At 39.0% G+C, this 14,569-nt stretch overlaps 1 protein-coding gene and 1 non-coding gene across 4 annotated transcripts in view; both read right to left on the reverse strand.

Moving 5' to 3' along the window:
• The window catches only part of N4BP2L1 (NEDD4 binding protein 2 like 1), a 36,252-nt gene that overhangs the window by 18,167 nt on the left and 3,516 nt on the right, over positions 1-14,569 (reverse strand). The gene's annotated exons all lie outside the window — the stretch shown is intronic.
• LOC122908114 lies at positions 9,424-9,554 on the reverse strand. The gene has a single exon (XR_006384894.1). It is a non-coding gene; the product is annotated as a small nucleolar RNA SNORA16B/SNORA16A family (small nucleolar RNA).

Consider the following 14,569-nt stretch of genomic DNA (forward strand, 5'->3'; position numbering starts at 1 on the left):
ACATAACAAAAAAATCATATGAATGTCTAAATGATTGCAGAAAAAGCACTTGGCAAAAATCAACAATCCATTTTTATCCTCCTGGCCACTAGACACCATGATAGGTAGCCTTTGTGAACCAATCGAGGTCCTTTAGGTATTTGTCTGAGCAGCCCTCCTTGGAGTCCTAGCCATGAAGCCAAGAACTCAGCTGGAAGTATAACCCTGGTATGTGGGCCCTGAAGGGAGATCATGCTGTGGGACTATCCAGGCCCAAGGTGGGGTTGGGGGAGGTGGCAGGGAGAGCCTGCAGCAGGAGTGGTGGCCCTTATCTCCAGTGCTCACTCCAGTGATTGTCCTGGGTCATTCTTTCAACATCAATTTATAATTAAAAATTCCCATCAAAACTCCCTGGTTTTGGAAGGAATGTACCTCAACATGCTAAAGCCACATATGACAAATCCACAGCTAACATCATGCTCAATGGTGTAAAACTAAAAGCTTTTCCTCTAGGATGAGGTACAAGATAAGGATGCCCAGTCTTGCCATGTTTATGCAACATAGTACTGGAACCCCTAGCTATAGTAATCCGATAAGAAAAAGAAATTGGCTCAAATTGATTCAAACTGGTAAGGAAGAAGTAAAATTATCACTATTTGCAGATGACTTGATGCTATATACAGAAAACCGTAAAGACCATCAAAAAAACTATTAGAACTAATAAATGAATTCAGTAAAGTTCCAGAATACAAAAGTAACATACAGAAATTGGTTGCATTTCTATATACTAATAATGATCAGAAAGAGAAATGAAAAAAACAATCTTACTTAAACTGCATCAAAATAAAATAAAATAAGAGAAAAGACAAGACAAGACAAGACCTAGGGATAAATTTAACAGTAGGGTAAAGACCTGCTGTGAAAACTGCAAGAAGATTTTATTGAAAAAAGCAATTGAGGACGACAAAAATAAACTGACAGATATAACATGATCATGGATTGGAAGAATTAATATTATCAAAATGTCTTTATTACCCAAAGCAATCTTCAGAGTCAATGCAATCCTCATCAAAATACCAACAGTATTTTTCACAAAACTAGAACAAATAATACCAAAATTTCTATGGAACAACAAAACACCCCAAATAGCCAAAGCAATCTTCAGAAAGGAAAACAATCCTGGAGGTAATATACTCTTGGATTTCAAACTACACTACAAAGCTGTGGTTATCAAGATAGTATAGTCGTGGCACAAAACAGACACATCAATGAAACAGAATAAAGAGCCCAGAAATAAACCTACATTTATATGGTCAATCTAGACAAAGGAGTCTAGATAAACAATGGGGAAAAGAGAGTCTTTTCAATAAATGGTGCTGGGAAAACTGGAAAGCCATATGTAAAAGAATGAAACTGGGCCACTTTTTTTTTTAACTGATATAATGCATATTTTAAAATTTTCTTTTAATTTTTACTTATTTTTTAAATTTCTTTTGTGTTCCAGAATTCATTGTTTATGCACCACACCCAGTGCTCCTGCAATATATACCCTCTGAAATACCCACCACCAAGCTCACCCAACCTCCCACCTCCCTCCCCTCCAAAACCCCCAGTTTGTTTCTCAGAATCCACAATCTCCCATGGTTCATCCCCCCCTCCAATTTCCCCCAACTCACTCTCTCCATCTCCTCACATCCTCCATGTTATTCCTTATGCTGCCCAAGTAAGTAAAACCATATGACAATTGACTCTCTCTGCTTGACTTATTTCACTCAGCATAAACTCTTACAGTCCCATCCATGTTGATAGAAAAGTTGGGTATTCATCCTTTCTGACGGAGGCATAATACTCCATAGTATATGTGGACCATATCCTCCTTATCCATTTGTCCACTAAAGGGCATCTTGGTTCTTTCCACAGTTTGGCGACTGTGCCATTGCTGCTATGGACATTGGGGTACAGAGGGCCCTTCTTTTTACTACATCTGTATCTTTGGGGTAAGTACCCAGTAATGCAATTGCAGAGTCATAGGGAAGCTCTATTTTTAATTTCTTAAGGAATCTCCACTCTGTTTTCCAAAGTAGCTGCACCAACTTGCATTCCCACCAGCAGTGTAAGAGGGCTCCCCTTTCTCCACATCCTCTCCAACACATGTTGTTTCCTGTCTTATTAATTTTGGCCATTCTAACTGTCCCCTAAAGTGAGCTGATTATCTTCCCAGAACACTCTGAACACCTATGGAATCAGCTCAAGAGGTAGGATTATACACTTCTGGATCTTTACCAGGACAGAAGACACCAATAGACACGTAAAGCAGAGTGGGAACATCAGACTGGGCCATTTTCTTACACCATACACAAAATGAACTCAAAATAGATTAAAGACCTGATTGTAACACTGAAACCATAAAACTCCTAAAAGAAAATAATAGGTAGTGAGCTCTTTGATATCACTCCTAGTAATATTTTTTTGGACCAGTCTCTTTACACAAGAGCAACAAAAGCTAGAACAAACAAATGGAATGACATCAAACTAAAAAGCTTTTGCACAATGAAGGAAACCATAAACAAAATAAGAAGGCAACCTACTGAATGAAAGGTTATTTGCAAGCCATACATCCAGTAAAGGATTAATATTCAAAATATGTAATATAAATTTAATATAAAAATACAATTTAATATAACTACACAATTTAATATAAAAAATCCAATTTAAAAATAGGCAGAAGGGGGAAGGAGCAAGATGGCAGAGGAGTAGGAGACTTAAGTATCATCAAGTCCTAGGAGTTCAGCTAGATAGTTATCAAACCATTCTGAACACCTTCAAACTCAACAGGAGATCAAAGAGAAGAAGAGCAGCAACTCTAGGAATGGAAAAGTGACCAGTTTCTGGAAGGTAGGACGTGAGAGAAGTGAATCCAAGGCAATATATGGGAAGAGAGACTGTGGGGGGGAGGGGCCAGCTCCCAGTAAGCAGTAGAGCCACGGAGCACAAAATAGGAACTTTTAGAAGTCTGTTTCAATGAGGGATGTTGCTCCAGAGGCTAAGTGGGTGGCAGAGCCCTCATGGGGACAGTGTGGTCTCAGGACCCACGGGGTCACATAAAGACCTGGGGTGCCTGAGTGTGGCAGAGCTGCTAGGTATCAAAGCAGGGAAGTTGGCAGCAGAGACTGAGCCTAGGAGTAGGCTCTCAGCTTGGGGTTACCTTAAACCGTGATCCGAGGCACAGTCAGACCACTGCTCTTCAAGCAGGGACCTCACAAGTGGCAGATCCAGGGAAACTCCCTCCTTCATCCTCCGGGAGAAGCAGTATGACAGCATGCTGCAGGAATCTGCTGGGTTTGGAGACTCCAAATGGGGCCACTTGACAGAGATAGAAATGCTCCATCAAAGGCTGGGTGAGCTCAGAGCACTGCCAAAGACCAGGGAGAAGGGAGAGTTTCACTGCTTTTCTCTGAGGGCACACTGAGGAGTGGGGTCCTGAGCTCTCAGCTCCTCTGGGGCCAGAGACTGGGAGGCTGCCATTTTCATTCTCGTCCTTCAAAGCAGTATGGAAAGCTTCAGGGAACAAAAGCTATCGAACATGAACCTGAGCAGATTACTTAGCCTGGCCCCTGGCAAGGGTGATGCAGTTCTCCCCTAGGCAAAGACATTTGAGAATCACTGCAATGGGTCCCTCCTCCAGAAGATCAGCAAGAATATCCAGCCAAGACCAAGTTCACCAATCAGTGAGAACTGCAAAACCTCAGAGCTACAAGAATACAGCACATAGAATTTGTGGCTTTTTCTCCATGATTCTTTAGTCTTTCAAAGTTAAATTTTTTAAATTTTATTTTTTAATCTATTTTTTAATTTTTCTTCTTTCCTATTTTAACTTTTTTTTTAAACTATTTTAACTTATCAGTACCTTTTTAAAGATCTTTTTTCCTTTTCATTGTTATAGTCATATTCTATCCCTTCATTGTATTTATTTTTTGTATACATACTGGATTTTCTTTCTTTAAAATTTTGGGATACAGTTTCTTCTAACAGATCAAAATATACCCTAAACCTAGCACATGACTTTGTGCTAGTCTCCAGCTTATCACATACTTTCCTTTTTTTTTTTTTTTTAGCAACTTCTTATCACTTCCATTTTTAGAATCTTTTTAAATTTTCATCTTTACAATCATATTCCATTCCTTCATCTTGTTTACCCTTATTTTGTATACATGTGTTTTTCTTTCTTTAAAATTTTGGGAGGCAGTTTCTTCTAAAAGACCAAAATACACCCAAAACCAAGTGTGTGACCCATTATATTCACCAGTCTAATATATATAGTTTTTTCCCCTCCTTTCTTCCCTGGTTTCGGGTCTCCTCCAGTTTGGTTAGTGTATGTTTTCCTGGGGTCTTTGCTATCCTTTTAGTATTTTGTTCTCTCATTCATCTATTCTTATCTGGATAAAATGACAAGGTGGAAAAACTCACCTCAATTAAAAAAAAAAAAAAGAGTAAGCAGCAGTACCAACGTCTAGGGACCTAATTAATATGGACATTAGTATGATGTCAGAACTAGAGTTCAGAATGATGATTATCAAGGTGCTAGCTGGGCTCAAAAAAAGCATGGAGGATACCAGAGAATCACTTTCTGGAGAAATAAAATCCCTTTCTGGAGAAATAAAAGAACTAAAACTAACCAAGTTGGCATAAAAAAAGCTATTAATGAAGTAAAAGTGGAGGCTCTTACTGCTAGGATAAATGAGGCAGAAGAGAGAATTAGTGATATAGAAGACCAAATGATGGAGAATAAAGAAGCTGAGAAAAAGAGAGACAAACGACTCCTGGACCACAAGGGGAGAATTTGAGAGATAAGTGATACCGTAAAATGAAACAATATTAGAATAATTTGGGATCCCAGAAGAAGAAAGAGAGAGAGGGGCAGAAGGTATATTGGAGAAAATTATAGCAGAGAATTTCCCTAATTTGGAGAAGGGAGCAAGCATCAAAATCCAGGAGGCACAGAGAACCCACCCCCCCCGCCCCGTCAAAATCAATAAAAATGGGACCACCACCATCTAATAGTAAAACTTCCAAGTCTCAGTGACAAAGACAAAATCCTGAAAGCAGCTCAGGACAAAATCCTGAAAGCCACTCAGGACCTATCCTCTTGTAACCTGTTCTAAGGTAGAAATATTAGATTCTACCTTAGAACAGGTTTCTACCTTAGAAAGTGTGTGACCCATTATATTCACCAGTCTAATATATATAATTTTTCCCCCTCCTTTCCTCCCTGGTTTCAGGTCTCCTCCAGTTTGGTTAGTGTATGTTTTCCTGGGGTCGTTGCTATCCTTTTAGTATTTTGTTCTCTCATTCATCTATTCTTATCTGGATAAAATGACAGGGTAGGTTTCTACCTTAGAAATCTGTTCTAAGGTAGAAACATTAGATTGGTAGCAGACCTATCCACAGAGACCTGGCAGGCCAGAAAGGACTGGCATGATATATTCAGAGCACTAAATAAGAAAAATGTGCATCCAAGAATACCATATCCAGCTAGGCTGTCATTGAAAATAGAAGGAGAGATAAAAAGCTTCCAGGACAAACAAAATCTAAAAGAATTTGCAAACGCCAAACCAGACCTATAGGAAATATTGAAAGGGATCCTCTAAGCAAAGAGAGAGCCTAAAAATAACATGGGCCAGGAAGGAACAGAGACAATATACAGTAACAGTCACCTTACAGGCAATACAGTAGCACTAAATTCATATCTTTCAATAGCCACACTGAATGTAGATGGGCTAAATGCCCCCATCAGAAACATAGGGTATCAGATTGGATTAAAAAAACAAGACCCATCAATATGCTGTCTGCAAGAGGCTCATTTGAGACACAAAGACACCTCCAGACTTAAAGTGAGGGGGTGGAAAACAATTTACCATTAATAAAAGAAAGAACAAGAATCATATGATACTCTCAATAGATGCTGAAAATGCATTTGACAAATTACAGCATCGTTTCTTGATCAAAACTCTTCACAGTGTAAAGACAGAGGGTACATACCTTAATATCATAAAAGCCATCTATGAAAAACCCACAACAAGTATCATTCTCAATGGGGAAAAACTGAGAGCTTTTCCCCTAAGGTCAGGAACATGGCAGAGATGTCATAATCATCAAGACAGTATGGTACTGGCACAAAAAACAGACCCATAGATCAGTGGAACAGAACAGAAAGCCCAGAAATGGACCCTCAACTCTATGGTCAACTAATCATCCACAAAGCAGGAAGGAATGTCCAATGGAAAAAAGTCTCTTCAACAAATGGTGTTGGGAAAATTGGACAGGCACATGCAGAAGACCGAAACTGGACCATTTCCTTACACCACACACAAAAATAGACTCAAAATGGATGAAACAGGAATACATCAAAATCCTTGAGAACACAAGCAGTAACCTCTTCAACCTCAGCCACAGCAACTTCTTCCTAGAAACATAGCCAAAGGTAAGGGAAATAAGGGCAAAAATGAACTACTGGGACTCCATCAAGATCAAAAGTTTTTGCACAGCAAGGAAATAGTCAACAAAACCAAAAGACAACCAACAGAATGGGAGAAGATATTTGTAAATGACATATCAGATAAAGGGCTAGTATCCAAAATCTATAAAGAAATCAAACTCAACACCCAAAGAACAAATAAACCAATCAAGAAATTGGCAGAAGACATGAACAGACATTTCTGCAAAGAAGACATCCAAATGGCCAACAGACATATGCAAAAGTGCTCAACATTACTCGGCATCAAGGAAATACAAATCAAAACCACAGTGAGATACCACCTCACACCAGTCAGAATGGCTAAAATTAACAAGTCAGGAAATGACAGGTGTTGGAAAAGATGTGGGGAAAGGGGAACCCTCCTACACTCTTGGTGGGAATGCAAGCTGGTGCAGCTACTCTAGAAAACAGCATGAAACTTCCTCAAAAAGTTTAAAATAGAGCTACCCTATCAAAAGGGTAATTGCACTTGCACTACTGGGAATTAACCCTAAAGATAAATATGTAGTGATCCAAAGGGGCACGTGCACTGAATGTTTATAGCAGCAATGTCCACAACAGCTAACCTGTGGAAAGAACCTAGATGTCCATCAACAGATGAATGGATAAAAAAGATGTGAGATATATATATATATATAATGCAATACAATGCAACCATCAAAAAACCACAAAATCTTGCCATTTGCAATGACATGGGTGGAACTAGAGGGTATTATGCTAAGCAAAATAAGTCAATCAGAGAAAGACAATTATCATATGATCTCTCTGATATGAGGAATTTGAGAGGCAGGGCGGCTGGTTGTGGGGGTAGGGAGGGAAAAAATGAAACAAGATGGGAACAGGGAGGGAGACAAATCGTAAGAGTCTCTTAATCTCAGGAAACAAACTGAGAGTTGCCTGGGGGGAGGGGGGTAGGGAGAGGGAGGTGGGGTTATGGACATTGGGGAGGGTATGTGCTATGGTGAGTGCTGTGAATTGTGTAAGACTGATGATTCACAGACCTATACCCCTGAAGCAAATAATACATTATAGGTTAAATAAATAAATACCAAAAAATTAAAAATTAAAATGGGCAGAAGACATGAAAAGACATTTCTCCAAAGAAGACATGCAGATGGCCAACAGTCACATGAAAAGATGCTCAGTCACTAATCATCAGGGACATGCAAATCAAAACCACAATGAGATATCACCTCACACCAGGCAGATTGGCCATTATCAAAAAGATAAGAAATAACAAGAGTTGGTAAGGATGTGGATAAAAGGACGCTCATACACTGCTGGTGGGAATGTAAATGGGTATAGCCACTATGAAAAAATGTGTGGAAGTTCCTCAAAAAATATTAAAAATGGAACCACTATATGACCCAGGCATTCCACATCTGAGTATTTATCTGAAGAAAACAAAACACCAATTTGAAGAGCTCTGTGCACCCCCATGTTCTCTGCAGCATTATTTACAATAGCCCAGGTATAAAAGCAACCTATATGTCCCTCCATAGATGAATGGATAATGCAGATGTGGTGCATGTATGAAATATGACTTGGCCATAAAAAGAATAAAATCTTGCCATTTGTGACAACATGGGTGGACTGGAGGGTATTATGCCAAGTGAGTTATGTCAGACAGGGGAAGACAAACACAATATGATTTCACTTATACATGGAACCTAAAAACAAAACAAACGTTATATGCCAATGACATCTCATTAAAGCTGGAAAAAAACAAAGACCCATGAGTGGTACAGCTGGATTAAATCCTAGACTTCCGGTCCCAGAGCTGCACACTATAAAATAAACAAACCACATTTATTTATCCTTTTCTCTAGTGACATTTAGTTTGCAATTTTCCCCACCATGAACAAGTTTCAGTGAACATCACAGATAGGCACAGTGATGTGAACGTCCCTGTGCCTATCTGCCTTTGCATATGTGGAATAGTTCCTGAAGGTATATACATCACGTAGAATAGCCATGGAATGAGTCCTTTTCTGTTTGTTTTTTGAAAGTACATAGCGACGCAGATGTTATTTAAAATTTTCTTCTTCCCTTCAGAAAATTTTTTGTCTGATAGAATTTATGTTCCATGAAGGCAGGGAATTTTGTCTGTTTTGTTCACAGCTCTTTTCTAGGCAAACAGAAGAGTGTCAAGCACATGAGAGATACTCAATAAGTACCTGCAGAAAATATGAATGGTTCTTGAATATTAGGCTCTGTTGCCTTAATTATGCAAACACTTTTTATACAACCCCAAACTGTGTAAGGAGAATTTCTAGTTACTCATCTTTATACATTGAGAATTTTACCCAAGCCTTGGATTTACCCCCTAAAAGGCACTGGAAGAGAGGATTCTTCTTGGAGGTTATGGTATTGGTATATTATTGGTATTCTCCTCAAGGACTTTAAACTGGGGGGTTAGGAACAAGTGCTACGACTCAACAGCTTGAAGAGAATGGGGTGGGAGCCACAGCTGTAAACGATGTGGGACAGTCTCCCCTGAGTCCTGGTGTGGTTTGGCCTTCTTGGTGCTGCCAAACACCATGCCAAGACTGAGCCCTGCCCTTAAGGAGATGAAGCTCAACCACTGTCAGCCCCATGGACACTACCAAGCCACAGTGGCTAAGGAGACTCCAGTCTGTCCTACTGCTCACTCTTGCCCTTACCCTCTGTGCCTCTGAAGTAGGGCATGTTTATGAGATCCAAAACTAGACTCTCAGAGAGCCCCCTAGTCATGTGGTCCCACTCCACTCTATCTAGAGCAACTTCCTTTCTCTCGCATGTGAATAGCTCCCTTCCGTAGAATCTAGCAAGGGTGCTGGTTTCCCCCATGTTTCTATTGCAGGTGAATTCAGCCATGCTCAGGAAAGAAGGCATCAGAAGCGCCCCTACTGGAGGATTAACTTGTTTTTAGCTGTGTCTTCCCAAAATGTCATAAATCAGTTACAGACAAGGGGACCGTAGTTGAACAGGAAAACTGTCACTTGAGGCTCTTTCTTGACTGCTGCTTCTATGTGAAAGCAGCTGCATCTTTGATTCTAATTTTTTAACCTCTTTTTAGTGTAACTGCCGATGGTGGAGATGGCACATCCAATATCTTCATGTGTAAAACACGGGAATGGTTCTCTTGTGCACAGATGTTAGAGGACTTAGGAGGGAATGGCTGGACCCCTTTTTTACTCTCGTCTATTTTCCACAGCCCATTCATTCTTTCACAACTCACGTTATATGAATAGCCTCCTTTTCAATTTTGTGCTTTACTCAAGACCCATGTTGATAACTGAGCTGACAGCTCTTAGGAAGCCTCTGGAATTAACAGATCCATCAAATATTTAGTGATTTAGGCCCACGAGGTGCCAGACCTTCTCTCAGAAGCTGAAGAGAAAATATTTCCTGATCTCATGGAGCTTACAACACATCTCATCTCACAAAGCTTTCACCTCCCTGTGAAAGAAATAGATAATAAATAAGTAAACATATGTCAGATGGTGATAATGTGGGAGAAAAGAAAGTCAAAGTACAGGGCAAAGAGTGTTGGAGAGATGCTACTTTAGGGAGCAGAGAAAGCCCCTCTCAGACTCTCTTCTTCATCACATCTTTAGAAAGCGTGGAAAAAGAACACTGAAATATCCTAGTTATACACTCATACCTCAACAAGATTCCCTAGTAACTGCGAAAAGTGGGTGTAGGTGTGTTTGTTCATGAACATCCCTAGTAAGGTAAGACCACTTTGTGTATTATGAAATCTGGACTCTCAGAATCAAATGTGTGATTCTCTGATCCTAATGTCCTCACTTATAAAATGAAATCGTAGGGCTATTGTAAAGTTCCAATAAGCCAGCATATACAAAGTGCCAGGCATACAATTAGCACTTAATAAATGTGGCTTGCTTTCTTTTCTCCCTTCCCCTTTCTCAGGCTCTTACTTTGATAAAAACGTTGATAAAATAGCCTTCTCCCCAAGCCATACACGTGAGGCAACAGAGAGCCTTATGAAGGAAAAATTAGAAATTAGATCAGTTTTTCTTTATCATACTATTTCCTCAATCCATGGAGCCTAGATGTCTTTAGATAATTTGGAGTGAAAACAAACAATTTCTTCTTGGGTTCCTCTAGAGTCTGAATGGGCCTAGATTGGTGCCATCATATAGAAAAGAGATCATTGAAATGCCACGAGGGAACAAAGGCACTAGATTAATTACAAATATACTATCATGTGAGTAGTTGAGGAAGTGGCATGAGACCCTCCAGAGCTGGGTGTTGACAACATCTCTCTTGAACACAACATAGGATAAATATGAATACTTATTTAAAAATCTAAATCATTACCTCCCATTGTCCCCAGTGGTACCAAATTCATAAAGAAAATAAATTCCCTGGTATTTTTTTTATAGCAGAAGAAACATATCCTGAATACTAACAAATAATAAAATATGGCTTTTTTACCCTAACAGTTGAAATCCAGGTAAACTTCGCCCTTTTAATGGGCCATGTAAGTGGTTGGGTTTGTTGTTGTTGTTGTTGTTTTTAAACAACAGATCAAAACCAACTTCTATTATTTTTTCACGAAGTCACTCCCAGTAGCCTCTTCCTTTGGTGTAGAAGTAAATTCTCTGGACTAGAAATACGAAGTCATCCCTATGACCTTGATCAAGATGTCTCACTTCTCAGAGCTCAGTGTCCTGGGCTTGGACTAGATTGACTCTCTGGAAAATTCTTGTGCATGTTCTGAGATTTTTCTATGAAAACAATTTTTCCCCTTTCATTTCTTCCTCGATTTCTACTCCTTCTCTAATCATAAACCACATCTGCTATATGATATTGCTCCAACCCAGCAGGGTTCTCTCCTGCTATCCCACTGGCTCCAGAACCATGGCGGTGGTGAATCCCTTGTATAGTAGGGCAGAGTTTCCAGCAAGTAATTACAAACACACGCTGCACTGTGTCTTCTTACTCTCCGCGAAGCATTTATTGCCTTTATAGTCCTTATTCATCCCAACCTCTGGGAAGAGGTATTGTAAGGACTTTCAGCAATGGAGAGAGTTTTAAAATCCACCTTGGGAAAATCATTGACAATATAAAAGGCTAGTAGTTTCTCCAAGTAGACGTAAGTGAACGAAGATCTGATATGTCAGCTGATAATTTATTTTTATATACACAGACTTAGAATACTGCAAATTTTCTATTTTGACCTTGCTTTTATGTACAAGAGCCCTGGACTCATCAATAAAAACACCGTGGTCCAGGCCTGCTGGCTAGGGGTGCTGTGGAGCCCAGGACGCTTTGGGGACTAACTACTCGCTACTTAGCTAACCTAACTGATCCCTTCTTCTCAATTGTTTCCCACATTTCACTGTGTTTGCTTGTAAAGTATACCTTCATCCTCACCTTTTCTGACCATCACATCAGGAAAGCATCCTGTCACTTCCTTGGAAAGTTCTAGTGCTTCTAAATGGAAAGGTACTTCTCTTGAAGGGAAAGTTCATGTTATGTGGAGACATGAACAAAAGAAAAGACAACTGTCAGCAAGCATCCTTTGAGTCTAATGGAATCCATGTTACAAACCATTTACGATGGTGCCAAAAGGAACTGACTGGAACATTGGAAAGGATGCAACATGTGCTACTAGGGCGTGGGTCTCAAACTTTGCTTTGACTGATATGTAAAGATTCAAAGAAATTCCAGGGAACTGACATAAAGTTGACAACATTTTTCATATATGGCCTTAAAAACAAAAGGAAAAACTACTCTCTTTCTATTGCCATTTCATTTCAAACAGACAATATCATGGTATAGCCATGTCGTGGAATATATTATTCAGCTATAAAAAGTAATGAGGTTATATATATATATAAAATCTCAGATATATCAGGCACAAGAAGACAAATATTGTATGATTCCACTTATGTGCCGTATCTAGCGTAGTAAAATACATGATGATGGAAAGTGGATCAGAGGTTACCAGGGGTTGAGGAGAAGGGAGGATGGGGAATTATTGCTTCACGGGTAGAGTTTCTTGAACTATATACTGGTGATGGCTGCACATCATTTAATTAATGCCACTGAATTGTATACTTAAAAAATGATTAAAATGGCCCCCAAAAGGGACATTTTCACACACACACACACACACACACACACACACAATGCAAAGCACAGAGGTAAACAGATGGTCCACAGAAGCTTTCACTGATGTTAGAAGAAAGGACAGATCCAGATCCAGGTGAGTTTGTCAGTTTAGCTGTAGAAACAGGTACTTCTGGATCATCTGCTGAGAGTGAAAGTCTTGGGATTGGAATCCCACTTCTTCGATCAACTCGGTACTTCTTTGTGCAGGTTTTGGTGTTCCCCATGATCTGGCTCTGAGTTTACCTAACCAACACATTCACTAATTCGAACCATTCACTTCGTTAAGCCATTCTCTTCATAAGCTGAGGAGACCATCCAGCTGTCTCTCATCTCCATCTCCCTATTCATGCTGCTAACTCTTTCCTTTGCTCAGCCACATCCTCCCTGTCTTCAAGGTCAGCTCAGGAACCATTTTCACATGGAAGAGACTATCTCTCATCCATAGTTTTCCTATCTTCCTAATCATCCTAAGTGACTTCTCTGGCCTTCAACACCAATAGCATATAAAATGCTCTTCCCCATTATAGCTTACTTACCCACAGCAGTCTATGGATTATTGTTTCCCATTTGCTAGTCTTTTGTAGGCTCCCTTAATCTTATTTGCCAAGCAATTATTAATGGTCTTTTAAGTACCCAGCAAATACTATTATTGTTGATTAGCGAATAATAATTAACAATAGTTGGTATTTATGGAGCCCACGCATTCCACAGTGATTTCACACATACAGTTATGGAATCATTGTTCACCAGTCTCCTAAATCCCCACAACAAACTTATTAGTGAAATGTTAGCTCCATTTTAATGAAAAAGAACCGAGTTGTCGAAGAATCAAGAGGTCCATGCAAGCATGTATGCTAATTAATAAATAATTAATATATGTAATAATAAAATAATTAAAATCAATCTTGTGTATTAAAACATTTCCTAATATATGTCCAACTGAGAATAAACCTAGAAAAAGACTTTTTACATAGAAAATGACACATTTATTTTGTTATTTAATAAATGTTTGGTCACACAACCTGAGTCTATTTAGCCAAGTTATTTTCCAAAACTATTTTCAACCTTTTTTTTTTTTTGAAGATTTTATTTATTTACTTGAGAGAGAGAGAGAGCATGAGCAGGGAGAGAAACAGAGGGAGAAGCAGACTCCCCGCTGAGCAGAAAGCCCAATGTAGGGCTCGATGTGGGGCTTGAACCCAGAACTCTGGAATCATGACCTGAGCTAAAGATGGATGCTTAACCGACTGAGCCACTCAGGAACCACTATTTTCAACTTTAAAAAGTTAACAATTAATACATATTTGTTATAGAAAAATAAGAAAATAAGGCAGGGAGGAAAGTCTATAATCCCACTATCTAAAGTCAACAACTAGTAACATATCTTTTCACACATTGTCTATGATTATATGTAGACCCCCCCTTTCTTTGAATAAAAAATGGAATTTTTGTAGAGATAGATAGATAGCTTCGCTAATAGGATTTTTAACTTAATGGGGGGATGAATATATTTGCATGTCAAATATACCTATGTTCCCATTTATGACTGTATGACTTATAAGCTAATCCTCTATTTTTGTATGTTTCCATTGGCTCCTATTTTTTCCAGCATATAAAAAAGCTCTGTGATGATGTGCTCGCTTCGGCAGCACATATACTAAAAAGCTCTGTGATGAACAAATCATCTTCATGCACTTGTCCAACTATTGCCTTAGGATGAATTCCTGGAAGTAGGACTTACAGGTCATTGATAAGAAACTATTTTTGAAAAAAAAATTTTTTTATGAATTAGAGGTGATAAAACATTTAGGTTCATGCTAAGTTTCCAGTACTCTGTCGTACTCAAAATTTTTTTTAACCACATAAAACTGTTTCTTAAATGTCCGAAGAATTTAAATAGATGGTTTCAATATCTCAGCGCCTTCAAAC

Source organism: Neovison vison, chromosome 5, assembly GCF_020171115.1.
Source record: "Neovison vison isolate M4711 chromosome 5, ASM_NN_V1, whole genome shotgun sequence".
NCBI classification, from domain to species: Eukaryota; Metazoa; Chordata; class Mammalia; order Carnivora; family Mustelidae; genus Neogale; species Neogale vison.